This window comes from Heterocephalus glaber, unplaced genomic scaffold (assembly GCF_053883595.1).
Source record: "Heterocephalus glaber isolate CG9 unplaced genomic scaffold, H.glaber_assembly_v1.0 deba00001504, whole genome shotgun sequence".
Classification (NCBI taxonomy): Eukaryota; Metazoa; Chordata; class Mammalia; order Rodentia; family Bathyergidae; genus Heterocephalus; species Heterocephalus glaber.
The window spans coordinates 53,757,317-53,778,057 of record NW_028258324.1 but is presented as its reverse complement, the minus strand read 5'-3'; the positions used below and the strand labels follow the sequence as shown (position 1 = coordinate 53,778,057).

The following is a 20,741-nucleotide window of genomic DNA, read 5'->3' as shown; positions in this document are numbered from 1 at the left end:
GCATCGTCTGAAGCTCAGACACACAGTTTCCCATTTAAGAAACTGCCAATTTCATGTGACATGATATTGAACCTACAAGATGAAAGAGCACACTAAGTACTTGATAGTATTTTTTTAGTTAATAGTATTCAATTGCCAAAAGTATGGCTTTCCTAAAGGTGGGAGGAAGCCCCATTTCTGAGGTGACATTGTGTAACAATCACAAATTTCCACTGAAAGCAGCCTATGCACTTGAACGATCCAGAGTACTGGAAGTTTTATTAATGACCTGTGAGCAGCCATGAGTGTGGAGTTTGCATGAACCACGGAGCAGAAGAGAATTTTAGTCTAATACTTTCTTTCTATTGTTAAGTGGGAAATCATGTTTATTATCCACGGTTGTGCAGTTGGTTAGTAGCAGAGCTGGAATATAAATACAGATTTTTTTCTTTTGGTCGTTTAAGTCAGAGTTCTTGCTAACATATCATCGTTTCCATGCTTTTTAAACCCATAACACAAAACTATGCATGAATGGAGATGAAACACCGAAGCAATCCCCAGATTCTGAATCATGCAAGTTTCCTCACCAAGTTGGTAGTCTCAGAGGTGAAGACCCTGAACCGTTTGTTCATCAGGGAAGCCCCACATGAATGCAAGATATCTCAGCAGAAGACATTTCTGCCAGGTCCTATGAGCCTGGAGGTAAGGCCTCTCAGTCAAGGTCCCATTTGACTGGTCAGAAACTGTATCTCATTAGTTGTTAAATATTTTGAATATCACTTCTGTTTACTGAGAACCCCTAAAGGTAGCAGAGCATCATTGAATTTATACACAATATCAACTTCAATTACACTTCCAAGAGGCAACATTTGCAGCTTATTAAAGGCAAAATATTCACATAATATGGAAAAAATGTTAAAATTGCTCTTAAGAAAGCAACAAAATAACCCCTTTATAGCTGCCTTAATTTTGTTTTTCCACAGCTATAAATCCTGGCCACCTAAGCACAGGAAATCTGACAAACGTAGCTTTTTTAATGTTTGCTTTATAGTCTCAAGTAACTAGCTAAACCACTTAAAGGGCATGCTCTTTCCATTTTGTTCATCACATAATTCTGGCACCTTGTTTACTGTACTGAGGACATAAAAAGAAAAGAGCACTGGGTTGCTCCCCACCTGATATAAAATTCCATTATTGTAAACCAGTCATTCAATTGAAAAAAAAATCATCTAATCTCTTGGCCTATTGATGAAATAACAAACTCCCACTGCTCTGTAATAAATATTGTATGTGTCAATTGGATTATAAGAGAGCTTGGAATTTCTGCCCTTCACATGTGGTACAGCACATCAGACTTAAGTTTCCCAGGCTGGTTTGCTACAGCAAAGCTGTAGATTGTAATCTAACGATTCTTAAATTTCAAGATTTTTAATTCCCCTTTAAGGACACACCCACAATACTGGCAAGTGCCCTGTTAACAGGAGCCTTTAGAGATGATGTCAAATTTTGCATAAATGTCTCATCTGACATTTAAATGATTTTTTTAAATGGCTAACTACATAAATTTAGCAATTTATGACTTTTATCATATCCTATGCTTTGAACATAAAACTCTCTTTTTCTCTAAATACTAGTTTCACTAGTATTTTTTAAATGACATGTTAATTAACAATTACTTTGGCTTATGGATGAATGTAGTACATGCAATATATGGTATAATAGGTGAATGAGCTAAGGATGTCCTGTCCATTCTGAATCAGTTACTATGTGGCCTTGGGAGAAGATGGACAACCTACTCAAGGCTGAAATCTATCGCTTCCCTAAAACTCAACCTAGACTCTCATACTATAGCATTATTTGATACAAAGGTTTGAATGTTCTTACTCATTTAAATCAGTTAATTTACAAACTTATTCCATTTGTGAGCTGGTTTGCTAATAGATATGATGGTGCTTCTGGTTTGTAAACCATCATCTATTTAAAATAATTAACATTATATGATTTTTCTCCTATAACTGTCAAAGCAGTCATTGAGAAAAAAGCACAGGAAGAGATACTGAAAATTCATTTCCACAAGGCAAAATGTTAGGTCTCAGGAATACCTCCTAACCCACCCTGGCCATGTTTCCCCATCTGTCAGACCTTGGGTAGTAAGATGTGTTTTTGTCCTCTTGGAGAGATACATATAAAAACCAAGTCAACTCACAGAGAGATGTATGTTGGGCTGGATTTTAAAAAGATATTTCATGGGTCATGACAAGAGCTAATTTATCACTCCTCTGGTCTGGAAGTGTGGCATTTCATTGCTAACCATTTGAGCAGAAAACTCTGTAATTTGCTTTGGTTGTTTTCTAGTTGAATATTAACCTAACTTCACCAATTTGGATGTATGAACCTGAGTCAAATCCAAAGAGCAACTTAAATAGATTCCTTATGGGGAAAGATGGAAAGAAAGCAAGAATCTGTGGCTGGCTTAACATTTCTTCAAGAAAAAGTTAATGTTCTCTAGTAAAAGAGGATTTATAATGTATTAAAGAACATTTTAAAAGTTAAATGGTGTCAATGCAAAGTGATAGGGTGTGTTATATTGGCCAGAGGGCTCCATTAAAAGTCTAGAGGTCTCATCCCAGGCCCTGCACTAACTAGCTCCCGGATGCTGGGTAAATATTTCCCTTTCTGAGACTCAGTTTTCTCATCTGTAAAAGGATGGAAGTGGACTTATTCCCTACATTCTTATTCAACTCTGATGTGGTGGGCTGAGTCTATAAAACATACAAGATGGCTAAAATAGGAGGAGAGGGCAGATAGTATATTGGGCTCAAGAATTCTAGGCAGGAAAATCTCTGACTACTTCTTAAGAGTAATGAGTCATTTGGCATATGAAAAACCTTTATGAACAAATCCTCAGTAGCACGGGAACTAGCACAAAGAATCAACAATCAGGATCTCATCTTATTAAAAAGCTTCTGCCCTGCAAGAGAAACCACCAACAGAGCTAAGAGACAACCTATAATGTGGGAAAAAAATTTTGCCAGCTGTCCCTCAGACAAAGGTCTACTATCTAGAATATATAAAGAACTCAAAAAAATCAAACCCCCCAAATATAAAGACACTATTCAAAAATGAGCATCTGAAATGAACAGACATTTCTCAGACAAAGAAGTAGAAGTAGCAAATAAACATATGAAAAAATGTTCAACATCACTGGTCATTTGAGAGATGCAGATGAAAACAACACTGAGATTCCACCTCACCCCAGAAAGCATGGCTGCTATTAAGAAATCATCTAATAAATGCTGGCAGGGGTGTGGGGAGAAAGGAACCCTTCTCCACTGCTGGTGGGAGTGCAGACTGGTGCAACCACTGCGGAAATCAGTATGGAGATACCTCAAAGAACTAGGGTTAGAGGTCCCATTCAACCCAGCTATTCCCCTGCTGGGTATCTTCCCAAAAGAATTAAAAGAATCATACCACATATGTGAACCCATGTTTCTAGCGGCACAGTTTGTAATAGCTAAAACTTGGAAACAGCCCAATTGCCCATCAACTGGAGACTGGATAAAGAAAATGTGTTTATAAAGTGTTTATAAAATATAAAATATAAATATATATATAAAATATAAAATATAAATAAATATAAATAAATAAATATAATAAATAATATAAATAAATAAATAAATAATAAATAAATAAATAAATAAAATAAATATAAAATAAAAATATAAAATATAAAATATAAATGTGTTTATAATGTGTTTATAAAGAAAATGTGTTTTCTTTATAAAATGGAGTACTACTCAGCCATCAAAAATGAGAAACTAGAGACATTTATAGCTAAGTGGATGCACATTAAGGTCATACTCTTAAGTGAAATAAATAGGACACACATGTGTAAATATTGAATAGTTTCTCTGGTTTGAAAAACTAAAAGTGTAAATAAGGATCAAAATGTATAATTGATAACGTGAAATAGGAAGAAAAGGTCTTAAGGACTAGGGGAAATGGGAGGGGTAGGGGAAAGAAAAGAAAGAAAAAGAAAAAATATGAGAAAAGGAAAAAAATGGAAACAAAGTCTCTATAAATAGGGAAGGGTGGATGGGGTGAAGGGAGGGCAGGGGAATGGGGAACCAAGATACATCACGTACAGGTATAAGATCCCATTGATGAATGTAACTGTATTACATACCTAAAATGTACCAATAAATAAATTTAATGGAAAAAAAGTAATGAGTCAAGAAGTAGAAAAAAACCCAACTTAGTTTAGGAAACTAAAATTTCATTAAAAACAATTTTAAAAATTAAGGCCTGGAAAAGGAGCTAATGAAGGTAAAAGATGATGGCAAAATCCAGTTCCAAAAGTATAGAAAGTAAAACTGGCAACTGAGATAAGAAAATATGAGAAGGAAAATAGCAAAAATCAAAATATCCACTATCTAGGCCAGGGATTTAGCTCAGTGGTTTCGACACCTGGTGCGCAAGCGCAAGGACCCGAGTTCGATCCCCGGTATCAAAAAAATAAAAAAAAATTTTTAAATCCACTGTCAGTATGAATAGAAAAAGAAAGTTCCAGTGAGAAATCAGGCCATCATGCATCCATGCTACCACAATCTCTAAAAAGAAAATCTATGCCTCCTGGTAAATGCATTTTTAGAAATATAAACTTGTTTCTTCCTTTCTATGTCTACTTGTCTGTGGTTTGAGCCCTGATGGGAGCTTGGTTGTAAATGACATGCAGTAGGGAATCATTACTACACAGTGAGGCCAAGCCTACGTCACCAGCACTGCCCACAAAGATGATCTGGGGAACAGTGAGGAAGGAGGGGTGGGGGAGGCTGGGCCAAAAGAGCCCCAGTTCTCGGTTATTCTGCCATGAGGTGATACAGGCTGGAATTTGCAGATGGTTCTGGAAACAAAACAAAACATAACAACTGCCCCCCCACCAAAAAAACCCCAGCAAAATTCAAGAGGAGAGAACTCCCCTGCACTCAAGGTCATCGTACAAGAGACAACTCCAAGGTTTGAAACTATAGGCCAAGAAATTATGCCACTAAAAGTCCGGAGGAAATTGGCCATAGGTGACCATGGCAGAAGAGAGACTGCTTTGTCATAGGTTTCTAGGTTCTGTTTCTTAAATAGGATTTGAGTCTTAAATAGGAAAACAGTATTTGTTTTCTTCACTAAAGGTACTGTGATAATTGGTGAATTAACACTGTGAAACTTTTTTTGCAACAAGGTCTTGCTATGTAGCTCAGGCCGGCCTTGACTTCACAGTCATGGTCCTGCCTCAGTTTCCCAAGTGCTGGGATTCCAGGTGTGCACCACCATTCTCAACTTTGTAAAATGTTTTTAAACTGTGTTGAAACAGAAGCAATCTTTCTGGTGGTGGAACGATTCCATATAACACTCTACAGTAGACACGTGTCATGAAACATTTGCCAAAGTCAATAGAATGAAAATCAAGAATGAAACCAAATGTAAACTATGGCCTCTGGTTGATAATGATCTTGCAATGTTGGTTCAGTTTTAAAGTTTCTTTTTTAAAAATAGTTTTTAACATATAATATGGCAAATTTTGAAGCTATTCCTTTTCTACATTCATCACCCAGTTTCTAGAAGGGACAAGAAAGATATGTTAAAGCAAGGGTATTATCTTTAAAGATATTAAAGGTGTATTTGTGAAAAAAAATTAACAGAATGGTAAAACCAGTACAAAAATCAAACTAGGTTTCTAACTTTAGAGGACTTCTTGTTGGGATTCACTCAGTAAATTTGATTCTATGACTTCCAGAAGACCAGGAAGCCAAAGATTTGTAAGCATATGTGTTTCTCTCAGTGGACATTTGGTCAATTAACAACCAACTAGTGGGCTCTCAGCCTTGCAGAGGCAGGGACAAGCCCACAAGATCTGTCCTCAGGGAGCTTACAGCTCAGTTTGGTGAAAAAGAAAGACATTTCATAGCTTGCCTTTATTTACTTCTATGTGACAGCCCCCATGTGAACTTTAAGTGTATTTTTTCATCTAGTCCTTGCAAGAAGTCTACAGATACATAGTATAGTATTACCTCTTTTTTTTTTTTCTTTTGTGTGTTTGTTTTGTTTTGTTATTGATCCTCCTGTCTCAGCCTCCCAAGTGCTGGGATTATGGGCCTTTGAAACCAGGCTCTGAAATTATCTCCCATTACATGTGTGAAAGTGAGCCATAGCATAGTAAAATCAATTGTCCAAAGACACAGAGCAAGTAAGAGAGGTAAGTTTCAAACGTGAGTCACGTGATTCCAGAAGCTCTTTGTTGTTTCTTTGACACACGTAAGTCTGTAATAATAATTAAGGTAAGTGTTGCAAAGGGAAGTCAACCTAGTCCAGCAGGTGAGAGAAGGCCACCCTGAAGATGGGTCTGGAAGATGAGCAGGCGTTAAACTGGCACAAAAGGGTGAGAAGTCTGAGGTGGCAAGCTGCTCCAGGTAATTATCAAATAATTATACTTCACTTGTACTCACAAAGCCCATCATAGTATTATCACATACACATGCCTAAAGTAGCTTTAAGTAAAAGCCATCATGTCCATTATTACATGTCTATGCCTAAAGTAGCTTTAAATGCACAGTTTTCAAAAATTATTTTAGTAATCCCAATGGAGTACAGAATTATCTTTTTATGTAAATTCAAGATTAGATAACTATTTCTATCTGGGCTACGTTACAGAAATAGTCTCAGAGAGTCATTCCTGGATAGCAGTCCCAGAAACCTAGAGATTCTGGTCATCAAACCTTTGTTTTCGCATGCTAAGAGCAGGGGAGCCAGGGAGGTAGGGTTTTTGAAATGCCTGGTTGTTTGGTATGGAAAGAGGGTCCAAGTCCTGCTATAATTGAGAGCCAGAAACCACCATCCTCTTCTAGCTGGTGCTCCCTGAGGGAAGGCAGGTAGGGCTCTGGGTCCTGGGAGATCCTCAAATCAGGATGGAGCCACTCTTGTTTACAATGGGGCCAAGCAAGCAGATGAAGTGGTTGCCCGGGGCCTACTCAGGGTGAGCAGCCCCCAACTGGCTGCAGCTGGTCCGAAGCAGGGACGTGCGTCTGAGCATGCGCAGTCGTGACGCGCCTGAGTCTGGGATCCCAGGTGTGGTTCTGTGTGTGAAGAGAAGGAACAAAGGGGCTCAGGCCCCATCTATATACGTTCAGGTCAGCAGCTGCTCTGTGTCGTCCAAAGGGAAGGCAGTTCTATTTTTTTCACATTATGAAAAAATAAAATTTCATAATCAAATATTACGAGAATAACAATAGTTATTACACTGTGTATTGTTATCTTCAAACTTACTCAGAGTACAAGACATAAACCAAAATGATTCTTACAAAAAAGAAACGGAAAATAACACAAAACGTAAAGGCAGTTCAAAAATACGTTTTACAATTCTGGTCCAAGACAGTTTTTATGCATTCTGCTATTTGTTCCAGAAACTGTCCTCCTAGTTCTCAAAGGTCATGTCCATAATTCTAACCATAAGTTTCTTTTTTAAAAGGATACGATGGTCATGAGAGCCCAACCCTTTGTTAGAAAGTTTTTACAAGTTAGTTTTAAATCATGCCTTCCATTTCCAGTGATGAATCTAGCAGGGACAGTATAGCCTCATGTGCCAACACTGTCACGTACAAGGACTCTACACTTGAAAGAGTGATCAAAGTATATGGTGAGTGTTTACATTTTAAAATTTTATTAGAAGAGAAGACACATTACCAATAATCCCTCTTATAATACTCTCCTCACTTTAAATACACTTATCTCATCATTCTTACCTCTTTCTCAAGCAGTTCTGCAAGTCCTATTTTGTGTGTCTTTACAAGATGTGATCAAAAATACAGTGAACAAATGCAGCTGCTAAGTGCCATCTAACAGAAAGACAGGCTGATCAAAATTATTATAGTGCATCCTCATCCACCTTATTAACCAGATCTGGCACCATGCAACTTGTAGCTCTTCCCCAAACTCAAAACGATCGTGGGCATGAGAGGTAAATGTTTTGAATGATTCATGATCCTCAGGGAGCCGTAACAGCACAACTAAGTACACTCACAAAAAAGACTTCAGAATCTGTGTGTTTTAAGGAAGAGGGAGTATTTTGAGGGACATTAAAGGCAATGTGTCTTTTACTGTAATAATTTTTTTTTAATTTAGACATTTACTATGTTTTTCCATCACATCTTGTACTTCTACTGGGGTTGAAATACGTATTGGGGAAGAAGGAAAGGCAACTTCTGTTAACTGCACCCTGCTTTGTAACTGCAATGTCACATATATTACTAAGACCTCACACCTTCTCCATGGATCAGAGCCCCCATTTTACAGAGACGGACACCAGCGCCCAGCAGCTTCTACCTTGACATGATTCCCTTTTACTAAGTAATCTTAATACACGTGCACCAAAGCACTCAAAGAACACTAAAGACTTTCATGTGCTCAGTGTAAAAATGTTAACCTCTAATGAGTTAACCGAGGCCATGCAGATGTGTCTCCAGAGCCCGGCCTCTCTGGGGCAGTGTGGGCTGCTGACCATACTGGAAGTGTTGGAACACACAAAGGCCTTCTGGGAGAGCCCATAAGTCTGACTTTCCAAGTAGTAACACTTGTGTGTCCTCACTGTTAGCCACTCACCATTTTGCAACCAGATTTAAAAACTGTAGTGGGAGAGGTGAAGGAGGCCCAGAAAAGACAGGGTGGCCAAGGATGTTAGTGAAGGGAACTGAGAGAGAGCACGTGGCACATGACAAGGGGGATGGCTCTGTATGGAACCAAGGTCACCCAGGTCCCTTCTGCAATAAAGCGAGTTAAGGAAGAAGGTCCATGGAGTCAAGATGCAAAAGCGCCTTTCAAAGCAGCACTCTGCAACTCCCAAAGGAAACTGCAGAATGGATTTTAACTGTGCTGTTCCCCGATAATGAGAAAATAGTTACTTATTTGTTTCACTTCCCAAACATACAGAAATAGGAACTAACCCAGCAGACTTAATGGAGCTGAACTTGGCCTCATATTCCCCTTTGCCTCTAGATCTAATCTTTTCTTTCTTTTGTCACCAACTTTAATATTTCTGTTATTAAAATATAAGCCAAATAAAACCTAGCTCATGAAAATTAAAAGTTTAAGCAAGCATTAAATGTTAGCCTAGATAACTATTTTAAAGTGTACTCATATGCAACATTTGTCTTACTTTACTATTTTCTTTCCAGTGAAAGAGGCAGCTTTTTTCTTTTAAGAAGAAGTTCACACACTCTGAAAATCTGTGCTTATTTCTTATCTTCTTGGGCATGGGTGGTAGGGCAAACAATAGAAATTAGCATTAGGAACACATGACTCCTCTTTTCTGTGGGGTCACAAATATGTTACAAGCAAATGCTGAAATAATGACTTTCTTTGGACATCTCTCTTAGTAAGAGCTGGAAGAGTTTTGAAAAAATAATAACCACCTGGCAAACCAGCTCCTCTTTGAAAGCTGAATTAAAATCAAATGAGAGAAATAATTAGGACAGCTGGAAGTAATAAAAACAATAGATTCCAGACACTTCTTTGACAAAACACAACAAAACCAGAGACATTACTATGTAAAATCTTAATTGTGTCATAGCTCACTAAATCCTTCTCCTTTTTCTCCCTCAGTTCCTACTCACAATGAAAAACTCAGTATTTCAATATGGAAAGCCAGAAAGCAGTAACACTGCTCCATCCTGAGTAAGCATGAAGATAAACAGAGGTGGTTGTGATAGAATATTGTGTCTATTTAGATACGATATTGCAGTTTGAATGAATTATTTTTTCTTTTCTTTGTTCTGCATATGGAGTGCTAATTTTTATTTCTTGCAAGTTGTTTGTGAACGAACATCTACATTCTGATGTTAGTATCAAGTCTTAAATTTAATTTTTTGAATACAGGGCTTATTTGGATTCTGCTATCTATATTCAGAATTCTTCCTGAGATGAAATATGCCACCCTCTACATCTAGTGCAGATACTTCTGCGGTCGCTGCTATTCTTTATTAGTATATGTTTGCAGTACATAATGTTTAGATCCCTCATGTGGAGTTGGTGCATGTACATAACACATCTCAATTCCCTTTTTCATTCCTTTCCCCTCCTCTCCCTCCCTCCATGTCTTGATCCCCTCCCCATCTGAGAAAGATCTGTCTCCCTACTTCCTAGTATCTATCTTTTCTTTTGCTCTTTATTTATAATTTGCGTTTCTTATATAAGAGAAACTGTGATATTTAAGCTTGTGTGTCTGAATTATTTCAGTTAACATTATGGTCTCAAGGTAGATCCATTTTCCTACAAAAGAGCATTTTTTCTTTCTATTTGGGGTTAGGGGCAGGGGGAGTATATGGCAAAATGGAAGCGGGAACTTTCTTTGAGAAATGAGATTGCTTGTGATTTTACCTTTTTCATATTATTTTCTCCATTTACTAAATTTTTCATACTTTAAAGCCAAACATAATTTCATGTAAATTCTTAATTTTATAAATGGATCTAAGAGAGATCCAGAATGCAATAACAACATTGACACTGACAGGCAATAGGAATGAAGTTCACAGTTTGCAACTCCATCAAAGCGCAAATCTCCTGCCCTGTAACTTAACTATAATGTAGGGAATGGAAGGGCCCCAGAGTAAATTGGCACCTCGCTCACTGCACAGAGTGAAGCATACAGCTCATGTGGCTCTGGAAATCAGGTTATCAAGATATTCATTGAGTGACATCTTGCACGGTGATGTGAAAGCCATTTAATCTCCTCAGTCTCTGTGCCATCAGAATATCTTCTTTCCACAGGCAAAACTTCTGCTTAAAGTTAATGGAAACTGAGCGAATTGGGACATCTCTGCCTTTACTTTTTCTCTCTGTCAAACAAAGATAAAGGTTTTATTCAAACTTTTTTATCTGAAGAAGAGCAGCACCTGAATGAAATGTGGTGATGATCAGAAATCTTAAGAACTGGAAAATTTCCAGACACTCACACAAACAATACAATGCCTGGAAGAATGAGGAGGGAAACACTCTGAACAAAACATAGCTATATAAGCACCCTTCCTTGAAATGAAAAGGTCTTCCACATATGTGCATTATTTAAGTAGTGTTGCCCAAGAAGAAGAAACTTAAATTTAAAGATTTCATTTAACCAAAATGATTCAGGTTTTTACATTTCAGCATACTGACAAATGCAATAGATGACGGAACATTTCTTTCCCTTTTTTTCTCCCTCTGGAAGATTCGTCTGGACATGACCCCTATTGAAAAGCTGTGCTTCAGCATGTTCAATAATTGGGTTTAATCTCCCAAAATCTGTCCAGTTTGAAAGATATAGGCGTAGAGATTACTGGGGGGGGGGGGGTTGCACAATTCTACAACTAATGAAAATTAATTAGTAATTTTGGGTGAGTTTTTTAATTCTTATGAACCACAGAGTGGTGCTCACCAAATATGTGTAAAATGAATACAAGACTGAATGGTCAGGTGAGCCTCATATTTTTCTTCCTGTCATTAACAACTTGTTCTAATCTTGTATAACCTATGGGTCCCTTTTAAACAACAGCAACATTTCCCAGGCACAAATCAGCCAATGAGCACCAACCTAGTATCATCCTTTGTTAAAATTTTCAAGAACTTGTATGGAACAGGAAGAAATTAAAAATGTCAATATAGTTTATTTCCCCTAAGCTATTGATGGCAAACATTTCAGAGCTTTCAATAATAACAAACAGCCAGCTGTGGCATACATGCCATAGATTTGCCTAAAGAACTATAGTCTGAGAGTATACACTTTGTATTTACTTGGAAATATCTTTTCTTTTATGAAATGGTAGCCTGGCTCCCAAGCCCAGATCCTGAGCACATTGCAGAGAGCTGCCCCAGCTGGCTAGACCACCTTGCTTTAGAATATCTACTGCCTGCAGCCTATGTATGGAGGACCTTGGAAGACCCTCAAGCCACTCAACGAATGAAAGAGAAAAATGTACAAAATAACTTATTGGAAAATATGAAAAGAGTGGAGATAAGGCAGGAAGATGGCAGAGCAGGTGAGTAGCAGCAAGTCAGCCTCTCAGAGATTGAAAGTCTAAACACTGGAGTACAGCAACTTGGGAAAGAGAAGAAAAAGGGAGATAGATCCCCAAGACTCAGGAAAGTTCTGAAGGCTGAACTGGAGTCCATGGGGAGAACGAGGTGATGGACCTCAAGGCAGAAGAGGGAGGTGCAAAACTGTGCATCCTCCCTGACTCCTGGCTTACAGCATGAGAGAGGAGGCTTGAGCCTGTAGATGTGCAGTGATGACAGGACCCTTGAGGCCTCCAGGGAGAAATGCACCAGTGAAGTGGAGCAGTGGATGCAGTGGGCTGCAGCAGCTGGCGTGTGACTCCATTCCAATATCCCCAGGAGAGGGTGATTGACTGGACACCATTTTGGGATGGGGACAGCTGAACCTGGGACTTGGAGCAGCCATGGATTGGCTCCATCTTGGGGCTACCAGTGTCTGAGTGCGGCACAACCCTGGGAGACATGAAGGTTTGGGAAGCTGAGATCAAGCCAGCAAGAAACACCCATAGAGTTGTGGGCTGAACAACTTGGGTCACAAGCACACAGCCAGAGACCAGGATCAGCCTGAACTTTTGGGGAACTGAACCAGCGCTCCACCCTATTCCTACTGAAGGCTATTGGGATTATACAGTACAGATTTGGGCTCTGTCTACCTCCATTGTCTACCAATGACAGCAGAGACACATTCTTAAGTAGACACTACCACAAAACTATAGACCCCGGAAGATAACCACAGGCTTGAAATCACAGAGAAATACCTCTCTTTTTTGTTGTTGTTGTTGTTGTTGTTGTTGCATATTTTTGTTTGTTTCTTTATTTTGTTTTGTTTTTGATTGTACTCTTATTTTTTCATGAGTGTGAACATTGTTTTTAGTCTTTTGGTTGTTTAGTTCTTGTTTTTGTTTCTTCCTTCATTGTTTTTCTCCTGTCTTCATCACCAGTCTCCAAAAACTTAGGTAATCTTTCTTTGTCTTTCAACTTTGCTTCTAATCTTTTTTTCTTCTTCTGTTTCTCTATTCTCTTCTTCATATCCCTTTTAAATTTTCTGTCAAGAGGGTAAATTCACTCAATTGAGAGGATATTAATGTGTACAAATTTCTGATTTGTTTTATATTTTGCTATAAACTATAAATTTGGTTCATATGGTTAAAGGTGATAAATTAATTGTTACCATAGTTTGTCATTTTCTGGGCTGTGCTAGATCTTATTGCTATTACTAATTGTACTACTTCAAACAATGTGACATAGTTGTTGTAATCAGTTATTCTTTCTTTTATGCCAAGACTGAGATTGTTTGAGGGTCATAAACTATACTATAGACCAGTACCAAAGAATCAAGGGCTAGGACAAATAGGCAGCAACTTCTCATCCCTAATAAATTGAAGAAGTAGGATCTTGCAAAAGATTCAAAAGCCAAAATCCAGCTACACCTAAAAGACATCTTCTCTGAAAAGTAGTGACTTCCTAAGGAGTCCTTGATACTAGTAATAAAGCAGTTTACACAACTCAGCACTGAAAATATTTTTTTTAAAAAATAGAAAATGAGAAGACACACAAGCAAGATGCAATCAGATGTCCAGCTCACCCAAGGCAAACCCAGGGGGAAGTGAGGTGGAACAAATCAAAAGCCACCCATCTGAATGGTAACAGTGGAAGTAACAAAGCAAATGAATGAGGCTCTAGAAAAAACAAATCAGAAATAATTTCTCATATAACTAAAGAGATGATGACCATAATGAAGGATATGTTTAGATACAGATTAAAAAAAAATAGCAGAGCTTAGGAAAATGATGGAAACCATGAATGACCAACATGGGAAAGAAATGGAATCCATGAAACAGATTCAAACAGATATCCAGGAGATTAAAATTTTATTGAAAGCATATACAGCAGAATCAACCAAGTGATGGTAGAATATCCAATCTAGAAGATAGGTCTGCAGTTAGAGATCATGAAAAGGAAAACGTTTTAAAATAGCAAGGGACCATGAAAAATCAATCCGACAGCCACTAGATGATGTAAAGAAGAATAACATCAGATTGATCAGAATTAATGAAAACTCAGGAGATAACACAAAAGAAATTAAAAACCTGTTCAAGAAGTAATGGCAGGAAACTTCACAAGCTTGGAAAAAGAATTTGACATACAGATAAGTGAGGCATACAGAACTTTAATTAGCCATAATCAAAAAAAACTATACCAAGGCATATAATAGTCAAGATTACAGAAATTCACCACAAGAATAGAATATTAAAGGCAGTTAAAGAAACAAATCACCTATAAAGGAAAGCCCATCAAAATCACAGCAGACTTCTCAACACAAACTCTTAAGTCACGGAGAGCTTGGAGTGAAGTATTTCAAACCCTAAAAGAAACCTCCAGCCCAGATTGATGTACCTTGCAAAACTATTTTTCAAAATTCATGGAGAAATAAGATGCTTCCATAATAAAGAACATTTGAAGAAATTCATAACCACCAAATTCTTAACACTCCAAAACGTTCTCAAGGATATTCTAGAAAGGATAGCAAAAGCTGCAATTTCATGAACTCCAATAGAATAAATGGAATGATAAAATAAGATAGTAATTGGAGGTCTTAGAGATTTTACTATACAAAAAATCAAATACCACAACCTATGCCAGTCCCCAGTGTTTTCTAATTTTACTACTCTGTAAACTCTAAAAGTTTGGAAACTACTGAGTTAGAGAGCATGGATTACCTCAGGTAGAAAAAAATCCGTATCTCCAGATGTGTCTCTCTTAGGATAAGAGTCTATTGGGTCCTCCACATTAACCTTCTCAAACACAGGCCCCACCATTATCCTCCTAAAAGCAAAGAGGTAGCCAGATAGCCACTTCCCTACACCATTTATTATAGGATGAAATTATGTACTGATGAGATGTCTTTGCCAATGGCAAAGAAGGAAGCTCCTGCCCCTCCCAAAGCTGAAGCCAAAGCAAAAGCTTTGAAAGCCAAGAAAGCAGTGCTGAAAGGCATACACAGCCACAAAAAGAAGAAAATCTGAATATCACCCACCTTCCAGCATCCCAAGACACTGTGGCTCCCACAGCAGCCCAAATACCCTCGGAAGAGCACCCCCAGGAGAAACAAGCTTGACCACTATGCCATCATCAAGATCCCCCTGACCACGGAGTCAGCCATGAAGAAGATAGAGGACAACAACATACTCATGTTCATTGTAGATATCAGGGCCAACAAGCACCAGATTAAAAAAGCTGTGAAGAAGCTCTATGACATTGACATGGCCAAGGTCAATACCCTAATCAGGCCTGACGGAGAGAAGGCGGCGTATGTTCGACTGGCTCCTGATTATGATGCTTTGGATGTTGCAAACAAAATTGGGACCATCTAAACTGAGTCCAGCTGGCTAATTCTAAACACACATTATTTTCACCATAAAAAAAAAAAAGAGCCCATCCTAGAAACCTGCCATCCAACTAACTCTAGGATGGATATCTAACTCCAGGACAGTCAGTTCATTTCCTAATCATTGGCAATAAGACAGTTATCCCCAAATCTGAGCTAACATAGAGACAATCTGTAGTAGGTGCTGAGCCTCAGAAGCCACAATGCAAAGTTGGGGCTGATGGAATTGTGCTGAGCCACATAAAAGATGAGCAAGCAGGAAAAGTTGGTAAAAAAAAAAAAAAAATCAGAAAGGATTTTAAGAAAGAACTCCTCAGAGACTATGAAAGTAGCTTCATCTTTGTTTTGGATTTCCAGCTCCAAATGGATTTTATGAGCTCTTTATTTAACTCTATCCTCTGCCACCACTTCCTTTTTTGTACCTGAGCTAGTAGATATCTGTTCTTGTAATGAAAAAACGTCATATAGATTGGAAACACAGATTAAAGTTCATGCATTTTTAGAAAAGAGATCACTTTTTTGTCTTTTTTAAACTACTTTCTCTTCTTTATTTTTCTAGCACTTGAAATATACAAACCATCTATCTTTCTTTTCATATTTCTTTTTTGTTGTTGTTTTTCTATATTTTTAATTGGTACATGCTTGCAGTACATAATGATTACATAACTAGTAAGGAGTTGGTACATGTTCATGACACACCTTGTTATGTTGTATTCTTTTTATCTTACTGGTACATTTTAGATATACATAATAATAACATTCATCATAGGGAATTTGTACCTGTGCATGATATATCTTTATTCTTTTTTTGCCATTCCCTCCCCCTCCCTTTGGCCCTTCTTCCCCTCCTTATTTACAAAAGTTTTGTTTCCATTTTTCTTTCTATTCTCTTTTTTTGGTCCTTTCTTTCCTTTCCTCCTCCCCTCCCTTGTTCCCCTTCTCATTTGAATATTTTCTTCCCATTTCCCAATATCTATTATACATTTTGGTCTTTATTTACACTTTTGGTTTTTCAAACCAGAGAAACAATGCAGTATTTAAACATGTGTGTCCAATTTATTTCACTTAAGAGTATGGTCTCAAGGTACATTCATTTACCTAGAAATGTCTCAAGCTTATCCTTCTTTATGGGAGAGTAGTATCTGGGATGGAAAATACAGAAGAAATAGACAGATTCCTAAATACATATGAATTACCAAAGCTGAATCAAGAAGATACAAAAATTCTAAATAAACCAATATCAGTCAATGAAACTGAAGATGTAATTAAAAACCTACCAACAAAGAAAAGTCCAGTCCCTCACTGATTCACTGCTGAATTCTATGAGAAATTTAGAGAAGGCCTAATGCTGTCACTTCTCAAACTCTTTAATGAAATTGAAAGGGAAGCAACACTCCCAAACTCATTCTTGGAAGCAAGCACTACCCTAATATCAAAACCAGAGAAGGAGCCAACCAAAAAAGAGAACTACAGACCAATTTCCCTAGTGAACACAGACACAAAAATCCTCAATAAGATACTGGCAAGCATAGTGTAGCAAATAATCAAGAAGATTATACACCGTGATCCAGTAGGATTCATCCCAGGGATCCAAGGATGGTTCAATATATGCAAATCAATAAATGTAATACATCACATTAACAGAGCCAAAGACAAAAACCATATGAACATCTCAAGAGATGTAGAAAAAGCATTTGACAAAGTCCAACACTCATTCATGATAAAAACCCGACATAAAATTGGAATAGAAGGTCTTTATCTCAATCTGATAGAAGCCATCTATGACAAACCAACAGCCAACATCATACTAAATGGACAAAAACTGAAAGCTTTCACTGTAAAATCAGGAACAAGACAATGCTATTCACTATCACCACTCTTATTCGATATAGTTCTGGAAACATTAGCCAGAGCAATTAGTCAAGAGAAAGAAATAAAAGGAATACAGATAGGAAAGAAAGAAATTATAGTTCCTTTAAGCACTGTGCAAAAATGTTTTCCAGGAGAAAGGTAGAGCCCTAGTTTCAGACACCTCCTTACCCATCCACATTTTCTCCATAATCCAGGTTTGAGCATGTGTCCAACATTAGCCTGCTCCTCTGCTAAGATCACCTAACCTGATAAATAAGGCACAGGTCAGCCCTGTAATGCCCGGACCCCAAAAAGAACACATCAGCAATCCCAGTGGGTAAAAGTCCTCATCATTGTCACCTTTCCATTGAGATGAAATCCAAAGAGGTGAATGGTAATTTAAGGAAAAATCAAGGACAATACCATTTTATTTAATCTTTTCAACCACTTTAAAAGGTAAAATATCATCCTCATTCTCTATACAAATTAACTGAGCCTCAAAAGGCTTGCCTATGAATTACAAAGATCAAATATCCCATAAGAGATGAGGCCTGGGTTTGAAGGGAACACAATGAATCACCAAAGTCTGCACATCAGTCATTTACTAATGGATCCTTCTGCCTCCAAATTTTAGTGATCAAACCAATTAAACTCAGATCTCATGACTCCCAGTACCTAAACAAGTGCTGTCTCCCATAATTATTCTAGAATTCTCTAGGAGAAGCCCAGGAAAAAAAAAGGTACAAAGATGTGGCACTGGGCCAAGGATGGGAAGGAAGGGCCATGGAGAGTCCTGTCATTGCTTCAACCCTCTATTTCTCATCTGGACTTCATTAAACAAGGACATGATTCAAAAGCTATCTCCAGGCTATGTTCCTGAGTCATTGCCCCTAAGCAATCCTGTGCACTGTCCCCAGTGCATCTGGGTTGTTCTGAATAGGCAATGGCATATGACCAAAATGACAATACATCACTTCTCAGAGTAGGTTATTAAAAGAATGCAGCTTCTGTCTTAGCTTCTCTCCCTTTCTCTCTCTCTTTCTCTCTCTCCCTTTCTCTCTCTCTCTCCCTTTCCTTCCTTCTTTCTTTCTTTCTCTCTATCTCTCTATCTCTATTGTGGATCAGCACTCTGGGGGAAGCTATTTGCCATGTCATAAGGACCTTAGGTTACCTACAGAGAGACTCACATGGTGAGGAACTAATGTGTCCAGATAACAGCCAGAAGAGTGCTAAAGCCTGTCAGCAACCATGAGAGTGAGATTAGCAGATCATTCCCCACTGAGTGTTCGAATGAGACCACAACCCAGGCAAACATCTTGAACACAACTTCACAAGAAACCTTAACCAACAGCCACCCACCTAGGCTACCCCAAGGTTCCTGATCCACAGAAAATAAAATATTTGTGTATAATTTGTTATGCATCAATGGATAACAAACTCAAATCCTAAATTTCCTTCCAAGTACAAAACATTTCTCCTATTCGGCTCCACTCAGATTGTTCCTGTTAAGAGATATACAACTTTTCTCCTTTACTTCCCAGAAATACATTATTGAATTTAATTCATTGATCCCCACCCGCCTCCCACATCCAGACCCCTACCCAAGCTGGGAAGCCGGAGATGAAGCTGTATAGCTGTTTCACAAATGTTTTCACTTGAAATACACATTTCATTCTAAATGGCAAAATCTTCAGAAAGCCAAAACTATCTGAGTCCTTTGCTCTATCATTTTTATATTTCCTTTAGTTTTCTAAATCTTTTCTTCCTAGTAAGTCATTTATAAGACACCAAAGAATTCAAAGGAAGAATTTTCCTCTTATGCTGGGCAGAATATTTAAGTCATACATTATTGTTTGTTTTAAGGAAACCCAGTAAAATTATGCAACATAAATTCTTTCAAAGCATCTGGGACTTCAATTCAATTTAAATCCTGTGGGTTTTATTACCAGAATGAGTGATTATAAAATATATCCATGCAAATGAAGAGATAAAAAAATTAAAGGGCATATGAAATTTAATGCATACTACTTGTAATTCTGTGCCAAATTGTTGTAAAAGACAGTAGCTTTGCAAAAGCATGTAAAAATGCAGTTTATAATATTTACAACTTGAGAATGTGATTTTAATATTCTATTGTCATGCATATACATTATAAACAGAGTAAAAAGTCAGCTCCTGGTGTTACTCTGAGAGGGGTGGGGATAAAGGGTTCCCTGAAGCTGTCATCAGTTTTACCGCCAAAATAAAGAGCCCTGTTTTGACTAAGGTGATTCACTCCAATTGTACACTGCAGTAAAAATGTTATGAAAAGGGAGATTCTCTAATTTTGAGTGTTTTTATTCTCAGAGCTCATTTGGGACCAATCTACTTCAGTCAATATTTATGCAGTGTCAAAAATGTGAAAATGTAATATATTAGAGGCTGAGGATGGGTAGAGGTGGAGGGAATTAAAACTGAACCTTACAGTCCTACTTTGGAAGAGGCATGACCCGGAGAAAGATAGAGTCAAGCACTGTGTAGAGAAGCTGAAGCGGGACTGTGGAAATAGTCGCAGTAGCCAAGGAGCAGCCTCCTCCATCCAGATTATTCACTACTCCAGCCTCCACATTTCTGCCTGAGTTTTACGCAAAATAAAAATCCATCTGTGATGCTTTCCTCCATAAAGCTCTCCATTGCTTACAAAATATAGCCTAGATTTTAAGTACCAGGATCTTTCACATTTGATCTGGGTCTGCCTTCTCATGTTCATACAAAAATCTAAAAAAGAATGTGTAAGGAAAAAAACCAATTCCCCTTAAAAAGACTAAGGATTCCAGTTCAGTTCCTCAAAAAAATGTATGGACACCCACTACTTCTGCAGGACTCATCTCTTCCTAATTTTTACCTCCAACCTGAACAAACTTCTGAAAAATAATGGAGTTGTGGCAAGTAGGAGGCAACAAGGGCATTTCCTTACAGGGTCTGGTACAGGGGAAGGAAACGAGAGTTATTACAAAAACAAAATTAACTGATATTAGCATCTCCCTTTCCTAACCTGCTGTGCTCCAGGCCCAGCCAGACAAAAGAGGGTGCTGTGCTTCTCAGTTTTCAGGTCTCTGTATACTTTACCCAAGAAGAGAAAATCTCTGGGATCAGTCCCCAGTAGAGAGAAGAAGGGGAGATTTGAAGATAGAGGAAAATGCTTGAAATTCACTGAGCCCAGGCAGTAAGGTCAAGCATAGAGGAGACAATTATTGAGAGTCCTCAACATAGAAAGGTTTTTCCTTTGGACCATTTTTTTAGCAGGTGGGGGATTTACCAATAAAAATGATATGCATCATGCCACATCCCACAGGATGCCCGTGGAAAGGGACACTCTGAGAGAACAGAAGGTGGTGGGGTTCAGAGCCATCCTCTGCAAGCAAAATGTCAGCCAGAACTCCCAGTAGCCAGGAGATCAGCCTCAGAATCACAC

The 20,741-nt window shown here is 38.1% G+C and overlaps 1 protein-coding gene and 1 pseudogene across 4 annotated transcripts in view; one reads left to right on the top strand and one right to left on the bottom strand.

The window, feature by feature from the left end:
• Positions 1-20,741, bottom strand: part of LOC101701652 (spermatogenesis-associated protein 31A1) — a 343,100-nt gene that overhangs the window by 135,795 nt on the left and 186,564 nt on the right. The window lies entirely within an intron of this gene.
• On the top strand, positions 14,914-15,437 carry LOC101701298 (large ribosomal subunit protein uL23 pseudogene; annotated as a pseudogene).